Source organism: Polypterus senegalus, chromosome 1, assembly GCF_016835505.1.
Source record: "Polypterus senegalus isolate Bchr_013 chromosome 1, ASM1683550v1, whole genome shotgun sequence".
Lineage (NCBI taxonomy): Eukaryota > Metazoa > Chordata > Cladistia > Polypteriformes > Polypteridae > Polypterus > Polypterus senegalus.
Window position 1 is genome coordinate 305,669,702 of NC_053154.1, and position 13,298 is coordinate 305,682,999.

Sequence of the window (13,298 nt, forward strand, 5' to 3'; positions counted from 1 at the left end):
TCCACCCAGCGAGCCCTGGATCTTCCGTGGGGTCTGCTCCTAGCTAGTCATGGCTGTAAAACCTCTAAAGGTAGGTATCTATATCAGAAGGCTGAACCACCTCAATTGGCTCCTCTAAATGCAGAGGGTCAGCAACTCTTCTCTGAGCCTCTCCCGGATGTCGTCCTTTCTCACCCTATTTCAAAGGGAGAACTCAGCCACTCTGCAGAGAAAGTTCATTTCAGCAGCTTGTACCCACAATCTCATTCTTTCAGTCATGACCCAAAACTCACATGACCATAGTTGAGGATAGGGATGTAGATCGACTGATAAATCAAGAGCTTCACCTTCTGACTCAGCTCTGTCTTCCCCATTACAGATCGGTGTAGCATATAGCATAACTGAGATCACCGCCCCAATACATTTGTTGATCTCACCATCCTATTTCCCCTTACTTGTGAACAAGACCCCGAGATATTTAAACTCCTTCACTTGAGCCAGTAACTCAACTCTCACTCGGAGAGGACAGTCCACTTTTTCCTACTGAGGACCTATTTATGATATATATGGAGTCAAAGTGGTCTGGAATATAACAAGACAGCATTAAAAATGACAGAGCACCAGTTCATCGGAGGGCACACCCATGCCAGTCATCAGTTTGGTAAACCACACAAACACAAGCGAGGCATCCAAGTTCAACATAGACAGTCTTCGAAAATATGAAGCCAGTTTCCTGGAGCTGTACAGCCACAGCACTAATTACAACAGTCAGGTCATTAGAAATAAATAAACACAAAGTAGACTACCAAATGCCCATAATCAGATTTGGAGAAGAGGTGGGAGTGGGGAAGTGTGGGGTATTTAAAAAGACTATCTGTACACAATGCTCAGGCTACCTTTAAATGAAAAACTGATTTGTGTTGATTTAGTGGAGATTACGGTGCCCACTGCTACTAAAAGGGGACAGCAATGAAGCCTTGAGATCACAGCCATGTTGAGACTTACAAGAGTGATTAACACCGCTAAAGCCGGGAAACAGGAGGAAGCAATTTTCTGCTCTTTGCTCTCCAGAAATAACATGCAATTGAATTTGTGCCTGCAACGGTTTTTATGCAGGCCTTGAAGTAAGGTATGCCAGACAGATGGCACAGGTACATCTGAGCAACAGAAGGGGTCTGATGTCCCTGACCTTGGGGACTCGTGGTGTCCTTTGATAAAGGTTGCTTTCCTATGCCATGTCATTACTATAGCATCACCTTTCCTGTCAATCTATCTAATTTATAGCACCTTTCATGGCGAAGCTCACTACAAAATGTATTTCCATTCATGGTAAGAGTATCTGTTTAAGTTTTATTTTATATAGTGTCTTTCATACTAAGATTCATTTCAAAGTGATCTGTGTGGTAGACGGCTGGGACCCCTGCCTGGCCGAGACACCTGGAAACCGAAAAGATTGGGAGAGGGACAATACCTCCCCTGGGACATGAGAGGGCAACTGCTCTGGTTTTCATCAAGGCCACAGGATTGGAGCTGGGCAGCTCAACCCTGTTTGGGTCTGTGCCCACTGCCAAGGGGCACCCAGAGGATTGTGGAGCCTTGGACCACAGCACCTCCACCACACCAGAAAGTGCTGCAGGAAGGCCATCAGGGAGCACCTGGAGCACATCTGGGTGCTTTATAAAAGGGGTTGTCTCACTCCATTCAAGAGTCGGATTCGGGAGGTACAAGACAGAGCTTGCGAGGAGAGGAGTGGAGACAGCAGAAGAAAAGAAAGAGAAGAGAAAGAGATGAGGACTGAGTAATTGATGATTAGTGCACTGTGTTGTGTTGAAAGGAACTGTAAATAAACATTTGTGCTTTTGGACTTGGGTGTCCTGTGTCTACATGTGTCTGGGCATCATTCACATCTCCATGTAGAGTAGGAACACATTGAAGCTCATTCCATAATGAACCCCAAGGTAAAGTGTAATCATTAAAGCATTCTTTTATATATATATATATTGTGGTCCATGGCCGGCCAGTCATCCCGGCCAATACCCCCAGGCCGCCAGAGGGAGCCCTCCCTGCGACATGGAGATGCCCCAAATTCCAGCAGGGCATCATGGACTATGGAGTTTTCCTGTACAGCCCTGCTGGATAATGTCGGGACCACCCGGAGGTACGTCCGAGTCACATGGACAAGGGGAATGACGTGCTTCCGGGGTGAAGAAAAGGACTTTTTAATATGACCCGGAAGTGATAAGGAATCATGGACTGAAGAATGGGAAACACCTCCGGGTCAGGGACTATAAAAAACTGGGAAAGATACCAGATGGCGAGCTGAGCTGGGTGGAAGGGTGGCAACACTTCTGGGAGTGGTGGATTGTTTGAGTATTATTGTGATTTATGAGTATTGTGGAGAGGAGGGTGCTTTGTGCTCTGTGTATTAATAAAAAGTCATTATTTTGGACTTTTATCTGGTGTCTGACGTTTGATCTAAGGGTTCAAGAGGACGATAGCGCCTATCTTTCACAATATATATTGCCTTTTATTGTTAAATCAACAATAGAATACATGATGTTTCAAGCTCTGTTCCTCTAAAGTGTCATTCATGGCCATTTCCATCAGTTTTTTTCATGTACCAAACATGTTTCATCCACTCTAACGTTGTGACTCATGGCAAGCTTCTTTAAAAAAAGTTTCACAAATACTCAGAGAAAACATCCATATTATGTTGTAAGTTGCCAACATATGATGCACCATTAAAACGTATGCTGCTCAACTGGGCCTTCCATCGGTATAGTGTCCTGAATGAGAATATTACTCTTGGGATCATGGGGATGGATTGGGGAACATTAAAGCAGTGTGGATGGAGCCATGAGAGGGACTCATCCATCCATTTCCACCACCGTCCAGAAGCTGCCAATGGTTATCTCTTGACCTTTATAAGATCAAAGTCACCTGCTGTCACCAGTACAGTTGCTGCTGCTGCTGCCAGTGGGCATGCATAGGAAGAGGAGTAAAGGGGTCTTGATTGTGTAAGCTGGTCTCTGTTTGAGAAGAAGCTGCCAATGGTTATCTCCAGAAACTGCCAATGGTTTCTCCAGAAGCTGCCAATGGTTATCTCTTGACCTTTATAGGATCAAAGTCACCTGCTGTCACCAGTACAGTTGCTGCTGCTGCTGCCAGTAAGCATGCATAGGAAGAGGAGTAAAGGGGTCTTGATTGTGTAAGCTGGTCTCTGTTTTCTTTAATATAAAATTCTGTATTTTTAAATGATTTTATTTAACTTGACGCCTCTGTCTGTTTGTTTGTCTGGGTCAAATCTTGCAACTGATTTTAAACCCACTTTTGACGAAGCGAATTTCTTCAAACTTTGCATATGTGTTCAGTATTGATGACAATACAATAATCCATCAAAACTGATGCAATTACGTAACAAATTTTGCAGTGATCAATGGTTAGACACAGACAGACGGACATCTTTTCTTCCACCACACATGTGTTTATTTACAACTATTTACAAGTTAGTTCAGTGCACAAACCCAGTGCCTCCAGCACCGATCCCCAAAAGTCCGGACCTCTCACAGTCCTTAAAGCCTTTCTTCGGGCCGCCTCCAGTCCTCTCTCCAGCTCCATCCTCTTCCACCCGACTTCCGCCAGCCACCTGTGACTATATATCTATACTAATAAAAGGCAAAGCCCTCACTCACTCACTCACTCACTGACTCACTGACTCATCACTAATTCTCCAACTTCCCGTGTGGGTGGAAGGCTGAAATTTGGCAGGTTCATTCCTTACAGCTTCCTTACAAAAGTTGGGCAGGTTTTATATCGAAATTCTACGCGTAATGGTCATAACTGGAAGCAGTTTTTCTCCATTTACTGTAATGGAGATGAGCTTCAACGCCGTGGGCGGAGTTTCGTGTGACATCATCACGCCTCCCACGTAATCACGCAGTACATAGAAAACCAGGAAGACCTCAAAAAGCGCTGAAGTAAACATGCATTATATAATTGAGAAGGCAGCGAAACAATAAGAAGCGAGCGAGTGACATATACAACCATATTCATGAGTTCTGCTACTTCGGAAACAAAGCACGATGTAAACCTACACTTTAAATTAAGTTCATAGACAGGCTGCCGCTGGCGTTTGTAATTTAGTGCCTGCCCATATAAGGCCGTTTATTTACAACTATTTACAAGTTAGTTCAGTGCACGAACCCAGTGCCTCCAGCACCGATCCCCAAAAGTCCGGACCTCTCACAGTTCTTAAAGCCTTTTTTCGAGCCGCCTTCAGTCCTCTCTCCAGCTCCATCCTCTTCCACCCGACTTCCGCTCTCGAATGCAGGGAGGCGGCCCCTTTTATCACATCCCGGATGGACTCCAGCTGCTTCCCGCCATTCCTCCGTGGACACGCCCCAGTGTGGCAGAAGTGCCGGCTGCGCACCCGGAAGCCCTCCGGGTGTCTCCTGTCTTCATCCCCCCAGCACTTCCTGGTGTGGCGGAAGTGCTGAACTCCAGGGTTCTTCAGGCACCGGGGCGCCGCCTGGCAGTGGCCATGGGCCCCTACAGGGTTGGGCTTCCAAGCCCCCTACCCGAGGCCACCAACAAAACCAGGGCAGTCGCCCCCTCGTGGTCGGGAGGAGGCACCAGCCCTCCTCCGATCCGCTTGGGCGTCCTGGCTGGGCTCCACCCCCAGCCGCCTGTGACAGTGCCCCACTGCCAGCGAAGACCCGTCCGTCGGAGCGATACATCCCGAGAGGGCAGCACGTCCCCAGAGTGGGTCCTACTCCGTACCCAGGGCCCACCACGGCACCCTGGGACGCACCACTTCGGCACCTCTTCCGAGCCCTTCTCTCCCCTCTGGTCTGCACCGCTCTCACTTTTCCAGTCCCTGCCAGCCGGGGCACCATCCGGTCACCGGTGGAGAACCCTCCCACGGAGCAGCTTGTTCCGAGAGGGCAGGTTCCCAACGGGGCAGGTCCAACAGCTCATCAGGGCTTCGGACCTGTGAACAAACAAAAGGGAGGGCCAGAAGCGCTGCCTGGACACCCGCACAGGGCGTCCCTTTGATTTATACGCCCGCAGCGCTCTCCCCCCCATCGGTAGCCCCCGACATGCCTGTACGGGCCCTCCGCCGTGGGTTCCATGCCCGCCCGTCCTTCATTGCCGGGACTGCTCGCAGGCGGCTCCTCCACCTGCCCATGATTCTCCCTCTGCCTCCGCAAAGGACGGCCCTTCACCGGACGTGCACACCCAGCGACACGTCCGTTCCTGTCGGAGGATCCGGCATACACCCCTCGGCTCCTCCTTCGTCTCTTGGACGCTCCGGCGGTCTGAGTTTGAGCACAGCGAAAGCTCAAATCCAACCCCGTTGACGTCCATGCAGACCGACGGGAGACAGCCGCAGGCTTGGAGTGCAGGGCGCTAGGACCCGGGGCACTCATCAGCCTTTGTCCTGCCAGCACCTGCGTTCTTGCTCTCCTCGCTCTGCGGTCAGCCTGCACCGCCGCGTCCACTGTTGGAGAATCGTGTACTTGTTGCCGGTCATTATTATTATTATTATCACAGCCGTTTTCGGCGACTTCTCCCTTATGCTGTACGGGGAGGGCAATACTCCCCGACGTACTCCCCCGGCCAAAGGCTCCAGCGTCGTGCCGTTCCTCCGCAGCCTGCGGCGTCTCAGATGACGCAATCGCCGCCCCCCTCAGCTTCTCCAATTCCACGGAGAGAGCATGTAGCACCTGTAATAAAGGTGACTCCGCGGGCCGAAGGGATTCCTCCGGCTCGCTCAGAGCCACAGGCGAGAACAGGGAGACAGACACTGGTGGGCTTACCTGTCCGTCAGCCGCATAAGTCATCTGCCTCCTGTGGGCCACTCCCTCTGGCCCAATCGGGTCTCTCTCAGGCATGAGACTGACATTCCTTGGTCCCACCTCTATCCAGTCATTGGCAGGCACACAAGACACACTGGCCAATCCCGTGCCTGTCAGCGGGTGGGACTTCTGGTCCGCTGCCATTTTGGCTCTTTCTTTCCCAGTGCGGCGGCATGCTGGCTCTTCGGGATGCAGCGTCTCCCTCTCAGCAGCTCTCCCCGCTGCTGCTGCATTAACTAGGCGCCGCGGTTCGACATGCGCCTGCCACCGACAAGGATCCGGGCAGCCCCTGACTGTCGAAGACAAAACACACGCGGCCCCACAGGGCCTTTTGCCAGCTAGCAGGGAACACCTCCCGGGTCCTGTCTGTCCGGGGAAATGTCCCCGGCATGGCCTCGCTAGGCAACATGTCATCCCGGGCGCCTTCTGCCGCGGCGTGCTCGCAGGAGCCCACTGCACTCCAGCAATGCCCGTTCTCCTTCCTCCACAGCTGGGAAGCTTGGCCATACTGCGGATCGGCGGCAGTCCGTGGGGAGAACCGCTCCCGCGGGGTTGTGCACACACCACTCCCGCAACGAGTGTGTGGGGTCCGCTGCTGCACCGGGCCGTCCACAACAACATTTTTTTGTAAAGGTCTCCGCCTGTTCCTGCCGACTACGCCAGATGTGAACGGGCCCAGGACACAGACAGACGGACATCTTTTCTTCCACCACACGTGTTTATTTACAACTATTTACAAGTTAGTTCAGTGCACGAACCCAGTGCCTCCAGCACCGATCCACCAAAGTCCGGACCTCTCACAGTCCTTAAAGCCTTTCTTCGGGCCGCCTCCAGTCCTCTCTCCAGCTCCATCCTCTTCCACCCGACTTCCGCCAGCCAACTGTGACTATATATCTATACTAATAAATGGCAAAGCCCTCACTCACTCACTCACTCACTCACTCACTCACTGACTCATCACTAATTCTCCAACTTCCCGTGTGGGTGGAAGGCTGAAATTTGGCAGGTTCATTCCTTACAGCTTCCTTACAAAAGTTGGGCAGGTTTTATATCGAAATTCTACGCGTAATGGTCATAACTGGAAGCAGTTTTTCTCCATTTACTGTAATGGAGATGAGCTTCAACGCCGTGGGGGCGGAGTTTCGTGTGACATCATCACGCAGTACATAGAAAACCAGGAAGACCTCAAAAAAGCGCTTAAGAAAACATGCATTATATAATTGAGAAGGCAGCGAAACAATAAGAAGCGGCGAAAGTGACATATACAACCATATTCATGAGTTCTGCTACTGAAACAAAGCACGATGTAAACCTACACTTTAAATTAAGTTCATAGACAGGCTGCCGCTGGCGTTTGTAATTTAGTGCCTGCCCATATAAGGCCGTCCGTCAGCGGCAATCCAATAGCAAACTGCCACGGGTAAATATTCACGGGTGAAGGACTGTGCTTATGGAGAGGAAGATGAGATGGTCAGGGTGGTGTTTGACACAAACTCAGCGAAACTGCGAGAGAAAGTTTTAAGTGCCAGGACTAAGGTAACATTAAATACAGCCATGGACATAGCACGAGATGGCACCAGCACAGCTGGGAACCTTCGATGCATGTACACCGAGTGGCTCACGTGAACTGACGCAGTGCACAGATAAAAGCAACAGTTCCAAAGAGCTGAACAAAACCGAATTACACAATTGAAAAGGCAGCAAAAATATGAAGCGTCTCATACATACAAGCATATTCATAAATCCAACTACTGCGGAAACAAAGCACACGTTGGAAAAAGTCAATGTCCCGCTAAAGGAAGACAGTGTAAAAACCCGTGCATGCAGTGTGTCAGGTCTCAGATAAAGAAGAAGACGAGCTGTTTATTGATGCAGTAAGAAACGAATCGATGAATGAAACCTGTCATCTTTACAACGATTGACAAACACGGAATGTAACTTGAACACAACACATCCTACAAATACGAACCTGATTGAAAGAAATAATGATAATCAAATCCTTGATGACAGCAACACTCAGTAACACTCACAAAACAAATACTGTATATTGACAGTCATGTTACGTTATTTTTAAAATGTTCCCTTTTCTTTTCTAGCTTTTTAACACACTACTTCTCGCTGCGATACGCGGGTATATATATATGTATATATATATAACCCGATCTACATACTCGAATAATGGATACTTTATTCGCCATCAATGATTGTTTTGGTAAAGCCATACTCAGTGTATTCATTAGATGAACGGGAAAAAGTAAGAGGAGGGAGGATGACTTATTGAGGCATGCAGGCTGTAGGCGTCAACTCTATCTGAATTTGCGATCACATTTGAAAAAATATATCTTTTCAAGTTCTATTTAGTCCATATGTGTCAAACTCAAGGGGCGGGCCACATCCGCCCGGCGTAATTATATCCGCCCGAGATCATTTTATATACTGTATTATTGTTATTAAAGCCCGGTATATGAAGCGCTGGTAACACAATAAACTACAGATCCCATAATGCAGCGCTTCAGCTGCCTTGCCAACACTTACGCGTTAATCAAGTCTACCTTATGATGCTGCAAGTTATTGCGAAGCTAACTCACACGATGCTGAAGAGAAAAGTTGATTCTGAAAATAGAGCCTTTAAAACCGACGGGAGGCTGAGTATATGTTTACTGAACCGTGTGTCTCATTTGTGGAGCTAATGTGGCTGTAATTACAGAATTTAATCTAAGACGGCACTATGAGACAAAACATCAGGGTAACCTGAAAGACCTGAATGCAATGCAGAAGATACAGAAAGCAGAAGAATTAAATAAGAATCTGACACTTCAGCGGACTTTTTACCCGTGCACAATCACAAAGTGATTTCAAGTGAAGCTGCTTTTATGGGAGACACAACCACTTGCCCCACTTTCCCTGTTGCCAAGTAATGTTAAACCAAGTCGTCACTACGGTGTTCCCAAATCGCACTTTGCTGATAAACTGAGCGCACTGAGTTTGCACGGCGCTTTGGTGACTTTGAAGAACAAAAAAAGTCCGTCTACATGCGGCTCGAACCTTGTGCATGTTTGGTAGCACATATCTGTGTGAGAAGCTCTTCTCAGTGATAAAGACTAACAAAACAGCACACAGGAGTCGCCTCACTGATGAGCACCTGCAATCCATCCTGAGAATCTCCACAACACAGAACCTCACACCAAACAGAAACGAACCTGTGGCCAAAAAGATGCCAGGCGTCCAGCTCTAAAATGACATATGAGCAAAGACAACTGAATGATTTGATTTGTTATTGCTGAAAGGAACACATTTTATTTATATTTCCAGGTTTTGTTATGCAGCATGTTCATATTTGAATTTGTATAATTTTGACAGGATATATTTTTATGGAGAGCAAAATCTTTTGGGATATTTAAAATCTAAGTTTATTTTTTATATAAAATTACATAAGAGTAAAGAAATTTGAATGTTTGTTCTTTTAATGTTTACTTTATTTCTAACTTGTATAATTTAGACAGGATATATTTTTATGGAGAGCAAAATATTATAAGTTGTTTAAGGTTTGAGTTGATTTATTCAGGAATAATATTCCTGTCTGTTTTTACCATTCCTACCAAAGATATTTCTGTCGACTAAATAAAAATTCCTTCTATTTAAAATTTAAATAGAACTTGAACAAATACGATAGTTCATAATATCCACGCAGACTTGCACGTAAGAGCGGAGTTATCCGTTTTAACAAGCAGCGTATTGCACTGATCTGAAATAGCTGTGTGTGTATATATGTAGATATATGTATGTATATGTATATATATGTTTATATATGTGTGTGTGTATGTATATATATATGTATTTGTGTGTATATATGTGTGTGTATGTATGTATGTGTGTATGTATATGTATGTATATATATATGTAGATATATATATATATATATATATGTGTGTGTGTATATATATGTGTATATGTATATATATATATGTTTGTGTGTGTGTGTAAATATATATATATATATATATATATATATATATGACAACAACACTCATCACTCACAACAGTGACAAAACAATTACATTGACAATCATGTTACGTTATTTTCAAAATGTTTCCTTTTCTTTTTCATTGCTTCTTTAACACACTACTTCTCTGCTGCGAAGCGCGGGTATTTTGCTAGTATATATATAAAACAACAGTGTATATATATTTATATATATATATATACACATATATTATTTTTTGCAAAAAATGTAAAAAAAAATAAAAAAGTTTAGTTTTTAAATAACAAAACACAAAATAGGCATTAAAGGCAATCAATAATGTATAATATGAAACTGAATGTGAAACAAAACTCACTGCTCCAGCACACTTTCCTAAATACCTCAACAATTTCAAACTCTGTCCAGCTACAGGATGTCTGCCCTTTGCGAATAAACATGTGCGGGGTGTGTGGGTGTGTTTGTGTGTGTCCTGTGGTGGGTTGGCACCCTGCCCAGGATTGGTTCCTGCCTTGTGCCCTGTGTTGGCTGGGATTGGCTCCAGCAGACCCCCGTGACCCAGTGGTTGGATTCAGCGGGTTGGAAAATGGATGGATGGATGGTATAAATGTAACAGACATTTAGCAGATATTATGACTGACAGCTAAACAGATTCCAGAATATAACAAATTTAAAAAATAAATGACATAATCAGTATATATACAAAGTAATATGCATGTCGTAAACGCTGGGTTTGATCCTGGATCACTAAAAAAAGTTCTCCAGGCATGGGATGGGGTTCTGGCCAGACTAGTTGAAGGTTCCTTATCCAGCCGGGAGGCCAGTTTAATGGAAAGGCAGGGGGAGACCAATCACATGGACTATTTCACCAACCCGTTAATATAGGTGTGCAGACTTTCCGAGATACAGTGCCTGAATCGATACCTGCAGGGCAGGCTGGGAATTGTAATCTCCTGCCCGACCTGAAAGTGCTCCCAACATGTAGTGCAATAACACCAGGAGCACTCCTGGGTTTGGTATGAAGAAAGAAAGAAAGAAAGAAAGAAAGAAAGAAAGAAAGAAAGAAAGAAAGGTGCCTGTGTTTGTGCATTACCTGTGAAGGTACTTGTTAAAATAAATTATTATTTGAATAGGGACTTGCGTTGGTGTTGGTGTTAGTGGGTGTGGGGCCTCAGTGGTGCCCCATACAGGTCAGAGTATTTAATTCTTAAGGCTCACACTTAACTTTTTTCCATCCTTTAACCATCCTTCCCAAAGTGCCACCTAAGGAGATTGTCTCACTCCACATGCTGGCCCTGAGTAGCAAGCTCTGAATAAGGTATTCAACCAACTTATTTTAAATACAGGGCCAAAGTCCATCTCTCTAGCTTTGGATGGGGCATCAGTCCATTAGAAACCACATTTCCTCTTACGTGGAAGTCTTCAGGTAGCCTGCCTGGCACGTGCCTGGGATGTGGTTGTAGAAATCTGATGTAGCATTGCCCACATATACAGTACAAGCAAATTTGTTGTTTTAGTTGAATAGCAGTTCTCAATTAGCCCCTTTTCACTGAGTGGACTGGTTCCCCATCCAGGTTTTTCCTACTTTTTTCTTATGCTGCCCGGGATAAACTCCTATCCGTGTGACTCTGAACTTGGTTATGCAGGTATGAAAATGATAGTTTGAGACCAGAAAATTATGGTTAGAGTTATGTTTATTTTGGTGTTCCACACACATTTGAAAGCCTACCATGTTAGGTTAATAGATGACTCTAAATTAGCACAATGTGAATGATTGAACCCTGCCCACCCAAGGTTAGATTCCTAATACTGCCCACATTTATGTTAGATCCCTGAAACCCTGAATTGGGTAAGCAGGTTAGAAAATAGAGGAATGGCTGGATGTGTCCATTTTCCCATTTTGTATTTTTGTATTGTGTATAAATAGTATATACCACAGTGTGCCCTGCCCCAGCAGTCAGGACAGCTCCAGACCAGCAGGAAATCTGTTATTTAAAATCCCATTGAATTTGTCAAGCTGAACTTTTCTCAAAGGTTCATAAACTCGTTATTTTACTGCTAAGAAAAGAAAAATAAAATCTCAGTTCCACCCTAAAGACACCGGTGAGGTGGAGACACAGAAACAAACATGCGGGTCTTGAGATGTTCTTTTTCCTTAATTGTTAGTTCAGTACCTCTTGAATAAATCATGCATTGCAACCTTTTGCCGGATGCGATACCATCCATGCTGAGGGAGCTGCCAGTGATTTGATGTGGAAAACACGGATGGCACACCGCAGCAGATGTCCTACATTATTCAGGCGCCAGGTCAGGCATGCAGTAAATGAGAGCTTATGGTAAAACCCCTAGTGTGAGTTTGCACCCCTGTACATAAGAAAACTCTGGGAGTCAAGTGAGACTGCAGAAATATATTTTTTATAAAAAAAAGCTTTATGATTTTATTTTTAAAACACAGTGTGCTCTGATGCATCTTAATTAATTGCGTCATGCAGGTTTAGTCTTTTTGTGTTCTCATGTACTCCAGTCCAGGTCAGTTACAGTGTCCTCCATAATGTTTGCAACAAGGACAATTTTTCCTTGTTTTACCTCTCTGCTCCACAGTTTAAAATTACAAATTAAGAAGTTTAGACATGATTAAACACTTTCATTTAAGGGGATTTGCATACAATTTGGTCACACCCTTTTGAAATGATAACACTTTTTCTACACATTTCCCTTCATTTCGGGGCACCATAATGTTTTAGACTATTGGTGTCACAGGTGTTTGTGATTCCTCAGGCAGATTTCATTGCTTAAGAAGATAGCTTCTACCATTTGGAAACTGTAGATGCCATTGCTCAACATGAGGACAAGAACTGTGCCAATGAAAGACAAAGAAGCCATTAGGAGGCTGAAAAACAAGAATAAAGCCATTAGAGACATCAGTAAAACCTTAGGATTACCTGAATCAACAGTCAGTAATCACAAAGGGACTGGTAAGGCAAGGAAGACCTCCACTGCTGATGACAGAGGAATCCTCACTATGGTGAAGAAAAAGCCCAAAATGTCTGTCTGACACTTCAGAAACAGTCTTCAGGGGGCAGATGTGGATGTTTCAGTGATGACCATTAGCAGAAGACTTCATGAACAGAAATACTGCAAGATGAAAATCACTAGTTAGCCACAAAAACAGGATGGCCAGATTGCATTTTGTGATAAAGGATTTAAAAGAGCCTACAGAATTCTAGAGAAAAGGTCTTGTGAATAGACAAGACAAAAATGAACCTGCATCAGATTGATGGCGAGAGAAAAGTGTGGAGATGAGAACGAACTGCCCAAGATCCAAAGCAGACCAGCTCATCTGTTAAACATGGTGGTGGGGGTGTTATGGCTTGGGTATGTATGGCTGCCACAGGTCCTGGCATACTTATCTTCATCGATGGTGGGACTACTGACGGCAGACACACAATTAATTTTGAGGGGTACAGAAACATCTCATCGG

The 13,298-nt window shown here is 45.2% G+C and overlaps 1 protein-coding gene across 7 annotated transcripts in view; it reads right to left on the minus strand.

Moving 5' to 3' along the window:
* The window catches only part of LOC120514561 (catenin alpha-3-like), a 2,459,329-nt gene that overhangs the window by 2,354,277 nt on the left and 91,754 nt on the right, over positions 1 to 13,298 (minus strand). The gene's annotated exons all lie outside the window — the stretch shown is intronic.